The sequence below is a fragment of the Mustelus asterias genome, chromosome 5 (genome assembly GCF_964213995.1).
Source record: "Mustelus asterias chromosome 5, sMusAst1.hap1.1, whole genome shotgun sequence".
NCBI lineage: Eukaryota > Metazoa > Chordata > Chondrichthyes > Carcharhiniformes > Triakidae > Mustelus > Mustelus asterias.
Window position 1 is genome coordinate 71,475,074 of NC_135805.1, and position 13,931 is coordinate 71,489,004.

Genomic DNA, 13,931 nt, shown 5'->3' on the forward strand with positions numbered 1-13,931 from the left:
CCAAACAGACAATGACTCAAGCCAGAAATCAAACCCGGGTCCTTGGCGCTGTGAGACAGCAGTGCTAACCACTTTTATTTTGTAGGTGTTAAGAATAACTTATGAAGCATTATCCACAGGAATCCTCCAAGGTGTTAAAAGATGCCAAACAACAAAGAGAAATGTCACGATAAGAAAAATAATCTTGTCAGTACTTCTTTCTTATTCCCTCATTCATGTAAAACTTTGTTCTTTTCATGAATTAAAAATATAAATCACAATCCAAAGAAGGAAGTATTTCAACATTTTCAAGTAACAGTTAAGGTGTAAGCCTAGGTTTCCTTTAAAGTAATTTTTGTGAAAGAATGTGCATTGGTTTACTTATTGGTGTTGTTGCAGTGCATCTTCATAAAAAGGCATGACACTGAGAGATGTTCCAAGTTGTCGAGTAATGATGCAGGTGTTAATGGTGCTATGTTTAACTTTCATTTCAGAAAACACACAAGTTGCTGTTAAGTATGCATAGGTGTCCTACTTCCAGTAGTTTTTTTTCTTCTTTCATACATTTCAGAAATATAACAATAAATATTAAATAATAACATCAAAATATTAAATATAAATACAACCCATTTTACTACCAACCTTTCCATATTTTCTTCTTGAACTGGTGAATGGCTGAGGGTTGTCAGGGCTTCTGTTGAGGACTGTCATAGACATCTGAACTGAGGAAATGTAACGGAATTTGGATGAAGGTTGCATACATTTACATGAAAGAGAACATACTTGTTTGCTATAAGCAATCAACAAGAACGATACAGAACTTCTCGCAGCAATATCATTTTAAAATTTTTGACCAGTCTAATCTAAGCTCATTTTTGGGTTCTGTATCAGATAAGTGATTAACCACACTGCTCAGGAAATGAAGTCAGCAAAATGGCAAGTGGATCCAAATTGAATGCATTTTGCTTTATGCATTTAAAAGTCTGTCATCCACAGGTGAGAAGCAGAGAAAAAGAGATGACGACTCTGTTATTTATACTCAAATATTCTTAGAAGGAAAATATGGGCCAGAATGACAAATGTGTCCTTTTAATTAATATTCCCGTTTTCTTTGTTTTTGACACCCTACTAGACAAAATTTCAACACTACGAAATTACATTTTAAACAAAAGTCCTTTTTAGTCTTTTAGAAGTTTAGAGGTCATTAAATATTTAGTTTAACACAATTGTTGGAAGGCTGCCATGCATTTTATCGCAGAGCTGAAAAGTGAAATTAAAAGTGAATATTTATATTAGTAACACTACAATAAAGGGAGGCACATTTTATGCATGCTCTTACATTGGCACGTTGTTACAAAGCAGTTTTTATTTTTCGAGACATGAAAAGAGAATGTCTGTGGACTCAAATCCTGCCAAGAATCCAAGGAGAAAGTTGGGAGATTATGTGAAGAAGACAGGTTCTGTATCACTTATGTTTGGCGTTATCTAATTATAGCTCCAGTATCAAGTCAAAGTTAATCTTAAAAAGTGAGATGACTTAGATCTCCTATGTACTTTATCAACTTACAGAGCATTGTTTTGCAAATGTCAAAGCTGCTGCTCACACTTCCAGGAGTGGAGTTTTATATATACGAAGGAACTTGATGTGGAGTTAGGCAGCATAAATTCGGTTTCGTCAGGCTAGAATTGATTTTGTAGCTACTAGTTTTCGACCTGTAGCTACAGTCTAAACACAGTCTAAAATACATAGCCTTTAGTGATTAGCAGGAGAAAAACAGAAGAAAATGTTGTATGCTTCATAATGACTGTAAATTGCAGTGCTTTAAGAATTGGAAAACAGACATCTTCTAAATTTGCATTTTCAAGCTGTTAATCTATATTGCAATGCCTCTTATTCTTCACATGACGTATCCTTTTGATGAATGTAAAAACTATCAACATTAATATAAAGATACACTTTTGGTTGACTATAATTGTTCCACAGTCATTGTTAAGATTTTAAAAAATATCTTTTTTCACGTGCTTTTGGAACATTGGAATCAATCATGGAGTCATCGTGTCATAGAGTTGTACAGTGCAGAAAAGGCCCTTCGGCCCATTGAGTCAGAATTGCCAATAATTACCAGTAAAGTTGCACTAATCCCATTTTCCAGCACTTGTCCCATATCCTTGAATGTTATGATATTTCGAATGCTCGTCCAAATACTTTTTAAAGGTTGTTAGGTTTCTAGTCTCCTTAACATTCCCAGGCAGTGCATTACAGATTCCCACACCCGTCTGAGTGAATTTGTTTTTCTCAAATCCCTTCTGAATTTCCTGCCCCGCACCCTAAAACTGTGGTAATTGACCCCTGAACCAAGGGCAACAGCTGCTTCCTATTCACCCTGTCCATACCCTTCATAATCTTATACACCTCAATCATACCCCCCCCTCAGCCTTCTCTGCTCCAAAGAAAACAGTAAGTAGTCTCACAACACCACGTTAAAGTCCAACAGGTTTCTTTGGTAGCACGAGCTTTCGGAGCGCTGCCCCTTCATCAGGTGAGTGAAGAGTTCAGTTCACAAGCAGGACATATTTAGACACAAACTCAATTACAAGATAATGGTTGGAATGCGAGTCTTAACAGATAATCAAGTCTTTACAGATGCAGACAATGTGAGTGGAGAGAGGGTTAAGCACAGGTTAAAGAGGTGTGAATCGTCTCCAGCCAGGACAGTTAGTGAGATTTTGCAAACCCAGGTGGGGGTTACAGATAGTGTGACATGAACCCAAGAGCCTGGTTGAGACCATCCTCATGTGCAGAACTTGGCTATCAGTTTCTGCTCAGCGATTCTGCGTTGTCATGCGTCGTGAAGGCCGCCTTGGAGAACGCTTACCCGAAGATCAGAGGCTGAATGCAGGTACAACAGGTGATCAAGAAGGCAAATGGGATGTTGGCCTATATTGCGAGGGGGATAGAATATAAAAGCAGGGATGTCTTGATGCACCTGTACAGGGCATTGGTGAGGCCGCAGCTGGAATACTGTGTGCAGTATTGGTCCCCTTATATGAGGAAGGATATATTGGCATTGGAGGGAGTGCAGAGAAGGTTCACCAGGTTGATACCGGAGATGAGGGGTTTGGATTATGAGGAGAGGCTGAGGAGATTGGGTTTGTACTCGTTGGAGTTTAGAAGGATGAGGGGGGATCTTATGGAGACTTATAAGATAATGCGGGGGCTGGATAGGGTGGAGGCGGAGAGATTCTTTCCACTTAGTAAGGAAGTTAAAACTAGAGGACACAGCCTCAAAATAAAGGGGGGTCGGTTTAAGACAGAGTTGAGGAGGAACTTCTTCTCCCAGAGGGTGGTGAATCTCTGGAATTCTCTGCCCACTGAGGTGGTGGAGGCAACCTCGCTGAATATGTTTAAAGCGCGGATGGATGGATTCCTGATCGGTAAGGGTATTAAGGGTTATGGGGATCAGGCGGGTAAGTGGTACTGATCCACGTCAGATCAGCCATGATCCTATTGAATGGCGGGGCAGGCTCGAGGGGCTAGATGGCCTACTCCTGCTCCTATTTCTTATGTTCTTATGTTCTTATGAATGCCCTTGATTGCTGAAGTGTTCCCCGACAGGAAAGGAACACTCCTGTCTGGTGATTGTTGAGCGGTGTCCATTCATCCATTGTCATAGCGTCTGCATGGTCTCTCCAATGTACCATGCCTCGGGACATCCTTTCCTGCAGTGTATCAGGTCGACAATGTTGACCGAGTCACAAGAGTATGTACCGTGTACTTGGTGGATGGTGTTCTCATGTGAGATAATGGCATCCATGTTGGTAATCCGGCACACCTTGAGGAGGTTGCTGTGGCAGGTTTGTGTAGTGTCGTGGTCACTGTTCTTCTGAAGGCTGGGTAGTTTGCTGCGTACAATGGCCTGTTTGAGGTTGCGCGCTTGTTTGAAGGAAAGTAGTGGAGGTGTGAAGATGGCCTTGGCAAGATGTTCGTCTTCATCGATGACATGTTGAAGGCTCCGGAGAAGATGTCATAGCTTCTCTGCTCCAGGGAAATATTGGATGATGAAGGCTACTCTGTCCGCCATGTCCCGTGTTTGTCTTCGTAGGAGATCTGTGCGGTTTTTCACTGTGGCACGTCGGAACAGTCGATCGATGAGTTGAGCACCATATCCTGTTCTTACAAGGGCATCTTTCAGCGTCTGTAGGTGTCAGTTGTGATCTTCCTCATCTGAGCAGATCCTATGTATACGGAGGGCTTGTCCGTAGGGGATGGCTTCTTTAATGTGTTTAGGATGGAAGCTGGAGAAGTGGAACATTGTGAGGTTATCCATGGGCTTGCGGTACAGTGAAGTGCTGAGGTGACTGTCCTTGATGAAGATTCTGGAGAGTAGTCCATGGTGAGTCTGATAGTGGGATGGAACTTGTTGATGTCATCATATAGTTGTTTCAGTGATTGTTCACCATGAGTCCAAAGGAAGAAAATGTCATCAGTGTATCTAGTGTATAGCATCGGCTGAAGGTCCTGTGCGGTGAAGAAGTCTTGTTCGAACTTGTCCATGAAGATGTTGGCATATTGAGGTGCAAATTTGGTCCCCATGGCTGTTCTGTGTGTCTGGATGAAGAACTGGTTGTTGAAGGTGAAGACATTGTGGTCCAGGATGAAGTGAATGAGTTGTAGAATCGCATCTAGAGATTGGCTGTTGTCGACGTTGAGTACTGAGGCAGTTGCAGCAATGCAGTTGTTGCAGGAGATATTGGTGTAGAGTGCCACACACATGAGGATGGCCTCAACCATCACACTATCTGTAATCCCCATGACTTGCCTGGGTTTGCAAAATCTCACTAACTGTCCTGGCTGGAGACAATTCACACTCCTTTCACCTGTGCTTAACCCTCTCTCCACTCACATTGTCTGCATCTGTAAAGACTTGATTACCTGTTAAGATTCGCCTTCCAACCATTATCTTGTAATTGAGTTTGTGTCTAAATATGCCCTGTTTGTGAACTGAACTCTTCACTCACCTGATGAAGGGGCAACGCTCTGAAAGCTCGTGCCACCAAATAAACCTGTTGGGCTTTAACCTGGTGTTGTGAGACTACTTACTGTGTCTAACCCAGTTCAACGCCAGCAACTCCACATCATGACCAAAGAAAACAATCCAAGCCTATCTAGTCTCTCATTATAGCTCAAATGCTCCATCCCAGGAAACATCCAGGTGAATCTGCTCTGCACCCCCTCTAGTGCAATCACATCCTTCCTATAGTGAGGCAACCAGAACTGCACGCAGTACTCCAGCTGTAGCCTAACCAACGTTCTGTACAACTCCAAAATTACCTCCTTGCTCTGATACCCTATGACATTGGCAGATAAAACCAAGTGTCCCATATGCTTTCTTAACTACTCTATTCAAGTGCTGTCGCCTCCAAGGATCTGTGAATAAGTACCTCAACATCCGTATGTTCCTCTGAGCTACCTAGTGTCCTACCATACTCCCTTGTCACATTACTTCTTCTGAAATATTCATCCTGGAGTTCAGTTGCTAGTGGTGTACCGCAAGGATCTGTTTTGGGGCCACTGCTGTTTGCCATTTTTATAAATGACCTGGATGAGGGCGTAGAAGGATGGGTTAGCAAATTTGCGGATGACACTAAAGTCGGTGGAGTTGTGGACAGTGAGGAAGGTTGTTGCAGGTTACAGAGGGACATAGATAAGTTGCAGTGCTGGGCTGAGAGGTGGCAAATGGAGTTCAATGCGGAAAAGTGTGAGGTGATTCACTTTGGAAGGAGTAACAGGATTACAGAGCACTGGGCTAATGGTAAGATACTTGGTAGTGTGGATGAACAGAGAGATCTCGGTGTCCATGTGCATAGATCCCTGAAAGTTGGCACCCAGGTTGATAGGGTTGTTAAGAAGGCGTACGGAGTGTTAGCTTTTATTGGTAGAGGGATTGAGTTTCGGAGCCAGGAAGTCATGTTGCAGCTGTACAAATCTCTGGTGCGGCCGCACTTGGAGTATTGCGTACAGTTCTGGTCACCGCATTATAGGAAGGATGTGGAAGCATTGGAAAGGGTGCAGAGGAGATTTACTAGAATGTCGCCTGGTATGGTGGGAAGGTCTTATGAGGAAAGGCTGAGGGACTTGAGGTTGTTTTCGTTAGAGAGAAGAAGGTTAAGAGGTGACTTATAGAGCCATACAAGGTGATCAGAGGGTTAGATAGAGCCTTTTTCCTTGGATGGTGATAGCTAGCACGAGGGGACATAGCTTTAAATTGAGGGGTGATAGATTTAGGACAGATGTCAGAGGTAGGGTCTTCACTCAGAGAGTAGTAAGGGCGTGGAATGCCCTGCCTGCAGCAGTAGTGGACTCGCCAACATTAAGGGCATTTAAATGGTCATTGGATAAACATATGGATGATATTGGATTAGTGTAGGTTAGATGGGCTTTAGATTGGTTTCACTGGTCGGCACAACATCGAGGGCCGAAGGGCCTGTACTGCGCTGTAATGTTCTATGTTCTATCTTCTAAAATGCATCATCTCGCACTTATCAGGGTTAAATACCACTGCCACTTCTTTGTCCTTCTGACCAACCCATCTATATCTTCCTGTAACCTACGACCTTTTTCTTCATTATCATCCACCCATGGATCGCCCATTGGTTCATAGCTCCAGAGAACCAGGTTCAATTCCAGCCTTGGGTGGCTATCTGTGTGGTATTTGCACATTCCCTCCATGTTTGTGTGGGTTTCCTCCGGGTGCTCCAGTTTTCTCCTGCAGTCCAAAGATGTGCAGGTTAGGTGGATTGGTCATGCAAAATTGCCCCATAATGTCCAAAGATGCATATGTTAGATGGAATAGTCATGGGCAATGTGTGGGGTTATGGGGATAGGGTGGGGGAGAGGGCCTGGGTAAGATACTCTGTCAGAGAGTCGGTGCAGACATGATGGTCCGAATGGCCTCTTCTGCACTGTAGGGATTCTATGATTCTATCAATCTTGGTGTCAACTGCAGATTTGCTTATCATTCCCCCGACATTCTCATCTATATCATGTATACATATATACATATATACATATATAAATACATAGTATGTATATTCCAAACAATAAGGTATCTAGCACTGAACCGTGTAGTATGCCTTCGATAATGGTCTCCAGTCACTGAAACAGCCTTCTACCACCACCCTTTGTGTCCTATTACTAAGCCAGTTTTGGATCCATCTCACCAAGTTTCCCTGAATTCCATGTGCTTCAACCTGCTCAATCAGTCTCCCTTTGCTAAAATTCATATAAACTGCATTTCCCTCATCCACACACTTGATCACATTTTTGAAAAATTCTATCAAATTTGTTAGCCATGACCTTCCCACGACAAAGCCATGTTGACTATCCCTAATAAACCAATACCTTTAGAAATCATAGAAATCTACAGTGCAGAAGGAGGCCATTCGGCCCATCGAGTCCACACCGACCACAATCCCACCCAGGCCCTACCCCCACATATTTTACCCACTAATCCCTCTAACCTACACATCCCAGGACTCTAAGGGGCAATTTTTTTAACCTGGCCAATCAACCTAACCCGCACATCTTTGGACTGTGGGAGGAAACCGGAGCACCCAGAGGAAACCCACGCAGACACGAGGAGAATGTGCAAACTCCACACAGACAGTGACCTGAGCCGGGAATCGAACCCGGGACCCTGGAGCTGTGAAGCAGCAGTGCTAACCACTGTGCTACCGTGCCGCCCGAAAGAAAGAAAAGAAGTTCCTTCTTTCACTTCCAATATTCCTCTAAGGCCACAGTTGAAATGCTTCCTTTCGACTTAATAAAATCAAGCTACTTGCTAATCTGAGCATCACTTTTCTGCATTTATTCTTGTCATTTGAAACCTTTACATAAATCTAACACCAAAACATATGTTTGAAAACATTTTTGTGACCACATGTGGATTTTGAAATCAAATCTGCTGCCTTTCATTTAGTGCTAATGAGTTGAATCTGCAATGATAAATTTAATTTTATCTACTCCATGTTTTATGGGATGCAATTTTGATTAAACCAGGGGCAGAATTTTTCCAAGTGGAGATTAAGGGAATGATTCTCCCATTCTGCTGCACTAATTTATTAGTGCAGCGGGCCGGGAGATTTCAGCGGGGCTGGGTTAGCATGATCCACGCTGGGTGTCCGGCCCTGAGAGTCTCTCCCAATGCCAGATTCTGGCGCCGTCAGCTCCGCACTGGAAATAGGTGCAGAGTTACATTAGGTATGCGGGGGGGGGGGGGGGGGGGGGGGGGGGGTGGATTTTAATGTTATTTAAATGTGACTAGCAGGTCTGGGACTGAAGTCTCCGGGCCCCCTACCATCCCCCCCCCCGACGCCAATCCCACCAGAGTGTTTCACTCCAACGGGGTTTAGAGTAGCTCCCCACGTTCGGAGACCTCGTGGCCTGACCCCGCTGGAATGAAGTGAGATAATTGGGATCCCCCCAGTGGGCCGGGCAGCAGGGAGAGTGCCCCCCTGGGCATTGGCACCCTGGCAGTGGCAGCATGTGCCCCCTGGCACTACCCAAAGGGCAAAGTGCCAATGCCCAGGGAGCACCTTGGCACTGCCCACCGGGCATGGGACAGTGCCAAGGGGGTGGAACATTTGGGGGGGGCGTGGTCCCACTGCCACTCTGCATAGGGATCGGGGAAGGAGGGAGGCCAGCGATCAAGGCAAGTTGGGGGGTTGGTCAGCCGGGGGGGGGGGGGGGGTGGGGGGCGGGGGGAGAGAGTGGGGGTCGGCACTGCGGGAGTGGGGGTGTCAGGACTGTGGGGCGGGGGTTACTGTCAGAGGGGGGGAATTGGTGGGGGGGAGAGCTGGGCCCAGGAATAGTTGGGGGGCCAGCGATCGGGCTGTGGGAGGTTGGAGGGCCGGCATTGCAGGGGTTGTGGTGCTGGCCAGCGATCGAGTTGGCCAGCAATCAGGAGGCCATCAGTGTGGGGCCAGTGCACATGCGCCGATCTTGGCACTGATAGATTGGCACATGCGCAGTGGCCCACTCAGTGCACTGATTCCAGCCTCTCCAGCAGGGGTAGGCCCCACCCCCTCAAATCTAATGATATTCACACTGTGGCCTCTGTGTGCACAGCATATGGGAGATTCTTCTCTGAACTCCACTGAAAGAAAAAACAACGTGAAGTACTCCAGTTTTCATGTGAATTTGACACTTAGAATTTTTTTGGGAGAATTCCGCCCTAATTCTCTCCTTCAGAATTTTCTCCAGTAGTTTCCCTACCACAGATTGAGACTCACCAGTCTGTAGTTTCTTGGTTAATCTCTACAACCCTTCTTGAAAAGTGGAACCATATTAACCATCCTCCAGTCTCTGGTACTTCCCCTATGGCCAGAGAAGAATTAAAAATTTGCATCAGAGCCTCTGCAATTTTCTGCCTCACCTCCAACAGCATCCTGGGATGTAATTCATCCAGGCCTTGGGTATTGTCTATTTTAAACCCTTAAAGTCTCCAATACCTCTTCACTTCTTAAGTCAACTGTTCAAGGTCCACACAGTCCACACAGTCCCTTTTCCTAAATTATGTAACTATGTTCTCCTTTTCTTGAATGAAGATTGATGAGAAATGTTAATTTAACACCCTTCCAATGCCCTGCAGCTTCACACACCGATTGCCCCCTTGGTCTCTAATGGGCCCTATTCTTTCCCTGATTAACCTCTTCCCCTCAATGTATTTATAGAATATTTTAGGATTCTCTCTAATCTTGTTCGCAAATCCTTTTTATGCCGTCTCTTTTCTTTTCTAATGGCCTTCTGTTGGAGAGCCGATGGAGTAGTGGGTATTGTTGCTGGACTAATAATCCAGAGACCCAGGGTAATGCTCTGGGGACCAGGGTTTGAATCCCACCACAGAAGATGACAAAATTAATAAAAATCTGGAATTAAAAGTCTACTGGTGAAACCATTGTCTTTTGTAGTATAAATCCAATTGTTTCACTAATGTCCTTTCGGGAAGGAAATCTGCCATCCTTGCCCGGTCTGGCCTACATGTTACTCCAGACCCACAGCAATGGTTGACTCCTAAAAGCCCTCAAAGATGGGCCCAGCCAGTGACGCCCACATCCCATGAACGGAAAAAAGAAGTTCCTTCTTTCACTTCCAATATTCCTCTAAGGCCACAGTTGAAATGCTTCCTTTCGACTTAATAAAATCAAGCTACTTGCTAATCTGAGCATCACTTTTCTGCATTTATTCTTGTCATTTGAAACCTTTACATAAATCTAACACCAAAACATATGTTTGAAAACATTTTTGTGACCACATGTGGATTTTGAAATCAAATCTGCTGCCTTTCATTTAGTGCTAATGAGTTGAATCTGCAATGATAAATTTAATTTTATCTACTCCATGTTTTATGGGATGCAATTTTGATTAAACCAGGGGCAGAATTTTTCCAAAATTGCAGAGTGCTGGAGCAGCTGAGAAAAACAGTGTGAAACTCGTTGGTTTCGCAGTTGCCTTTTCTTGCCTAATCAAACAGCACTCTGTTCAATTTCAAAGTTCAAAATGCCAGCTGGAAGCGTGAGGCCTAAACCCACCAGCAAAGCTGGCATTTAGGGATTGGGGCACTGCTTTTAAAATGCGCTCTGATCTCAAAGTAAAATGAAAGCCCCCCCACTCCCCAACCAGGACATTGTCTCCCCCCCATAAACACTGGGACCGCCCCATGAACATCGGGATCCCCCACAGAATGGGGAACACTTCCAACCCTCGCTCATGGATGGGCAACCCCCCCCCCCCCCCTGCCCCCATCACTGAAATATCAGAGCAGATCTGCCAAACTAGGCGAGCATCAGAGTGACCCGACCCCACTCCCCCCAAACGTTGGGGCATCCCCCCATCACAGTCTCCATCCCCCACCCCCAATGCAAGCACATGCCTCCTCCCATTATCCATCAGGGGCCCCTCCCCCATAAATAAGATAACCATCAATGGGGTAACACAGAGGTGCCACCCCTGCCAATGCCAGCCTGGTGGTGCTAACCTGGCACTGGCAACTGGAAAATTCCAGGTTCCTACTGCCAGGTTGACACTGCTGGGATGCTAATGGATAGTGCCAGGGCACTGTCCTACCATGTCCCTCACCACCCAGGGACTATACTGACATCCACAATCCTGGTGTGGTCATCATGACTGGTTTTCATTTTTGATGACTCGTGCTGAGGGAGTGCAATTAACGACCTGGAAACAATGGCGTTTAGCCATTTAATCAGAATAAACTGCATTTAAATTCATGAAAATCAGGTTCATGCCCTTTCTGGGTGGGGAAGATCTCAAACCATTGCCAACCTGTGCCACGAGGCAGGCCCCAATGGAAACCTCGTGGCAGTGGGAAGGAGGTGGGGTGGTTAATGCTGCTGTGTTTGCAGGCCGGACCGGTCTGACCAGGTGAGGATACCTGATAAATAGTGAGGTTTTCTCACCCAAAACGATCTTTTTTGGTAAGATTTCACCCAAAGTGTCAGCTTCAGACTGAAAGTCGTTGTTTTTCTCAAAGAAACACAGCCAGATTTTCGCTCCAGACCTTCTGACACTTTGTCAAAACAAAAAGCAGGGGGACGTGTGTTGCAGTGCCAGTCTGGTGGGATGGGGTCTGATAGAGCTGGCAATGCCAGCTCCACAGAGATTGATATCAAAGAAACGTTAAAAGCCCCTTTCCCCCTCTCACCCTCACAGACATCGGGACCCCCAGCAAACAAGGGGAACACTCTCAACACTCAAACACAGGGGGCCAACCTCTCCCTCTGCCACTTAATGGTCAGGTCACCACCCACCCACCCACACCACGCAGGCATCAGGTAACTCAACCCCATCTTCACTGGCATCATGAGGTACCCACTGCCCATTTTCAGTGTCTGACCCTCACCCTCCTGACTTCCATGCAGGCTTGACCCAAACTCCTTACCATCACCCCTTCCCCCCAACATAATGGGAGCCCTCCCACCCCATGGGGTACCCTAGAAGGCCCCCACCTAGCACTGCACAAATGCCACTGCCCTGCCATGTCCCTCATCACCTGTACTTATCTCTGTGCCCCCAGAATGCTCATCATGACTGTTTTTTCAAAAAACAGCTCGCATCTGTTTAATGGTGTGGGATCATCTAACACCCCCAGAAACAATAGAGTTAAGCCATTTAGTCATATTTAAAAGCATTGAAATGCACGGTAATCAGGTTTGTGCGCTGTCTCGGTGTCAACCTGATTACATTGCCAGTGAGTCGGGGAAGATCTTAAATTGAGATCTCACCACCACAAATCCCGTTGTGGCCCTTGTGAGAGTTTGCAGCTGTACCAGGATTTATTTATTGGTGTCACAAGTAGGCTTACATTAACACTGCAATGAAGTTACTGTGAAATTCCCCTAGTCGCTACACTCCAGTTCCTGTTCGGGCACGCTGAGGGAGAATTTAGCATGGCCAATGCACCTAACCAGCACGTCTTTTGGACTGTGGGAGGAAACCGGAGCACCCCTGGACGAAACCCATGCAGACACGGGGAGAATGTGCAAACTCCTCACAGACAGTGACCCAAGGTGCCTGGCGCTGTGAGACAGTAGTGCTAACCATTGTGCCACCGTGCCGCCCAGCATATCCCACTTCTGGGACTTGTGCCCATGGCTGAGAATCACTGCCAAGGTTTGGCAAACTTTACACTGAATTCCAAACAAAAAAGCTGAGGTATTAAGAAACAATGGCCGAGCAAAAATAAAGCATAGGAATAAATTGTTTAGTTAAAAACCGAGTAAATGATAAAAATGACCAGAATGTGAGAGGGTCCAAACATACTCCCAGCCTCAGGGTGCTCAGTCACTTACCCTCACCCAGTGTGAGCAGATGTGTTGTGTGTTGTCATGTGATGGTGACAGTACGTGAGAAACATGAGACTGGGAGTGAAGCAGACACACACTCTAACCCTCTCACACTCTGGTGTGAATCAGCAGCAAATGTAGGAACGGAACGGCCTGTGGTTGGAGGAGCAGCTGCTGACAGAATCTTCCACTCCAGCATCCCTGTTTGACCAGCCGTTTGAAAACGGGCTCGGAGGAGGGTGGGGTGGCGTGTGTACAGAATGGCCACAGGGGCCGCATTTGATGCACGTGCCACCTGTTGGACAAGCCTGTTTTCGAGGTTAGAGGAATGAGAGCTGGTCTCATTAAACGTTAAGCAGCTTGATCCAGTCTCTGGTGATAGTGCAGAAAAGTGGATTTGATGTAAAAGATCAACAAAGATTTTATTGAATGGGGGCAGGCTCAAATGGCCAAAACACTTACTCCTGCTGCTATTTCTTATGTTCATATGTGGTTAAAAGAATTCAGGGTAATCTTGGTCTCGCAAAGACACTTACATCAGACTCCCATTTATTGACTACAGCTCAGCTTTTAATACCATTATTGCTACAAAACTGATCTCTAAACTCCGTGATCTGGGGCTCAGCTCCTCCGTCTGCAACTGGATCCTAGACTTCCTAACCCACAGACTGCAATTGATAAGGATCGGCAACAACACCTCCTCCACAATCATCCTCAACACCAGTGCCCCGCAAGGCTGTGTCGTCAGCCCCTTACTATATGTTTCTTATACACCTATGACTGTGTAGCCAAATTCCCCTCCATCTCGATTTTCAAGTTTGCTGATGACATCACTGTAGTGGGTCGGATCTCAAACAATGATGAGGCGGAGTACAGGAATGAGAAAGAGAATCTGGTGAATTGGTGCAATGACAATAATCTCTCCCTCAATGTCAGTAAAACAAATAAGATAGTCATTGACTTCAGGAAACATAATGGAGGACAAGACCCTGTCTACATCAATGGGGATGACTTGGAAGTGGTCAAGAGCCTCAGGTGTTTAGGTGTCCAGATCACCAACAACCTGTCCTGGTGCCCCCCGTGCCGACACT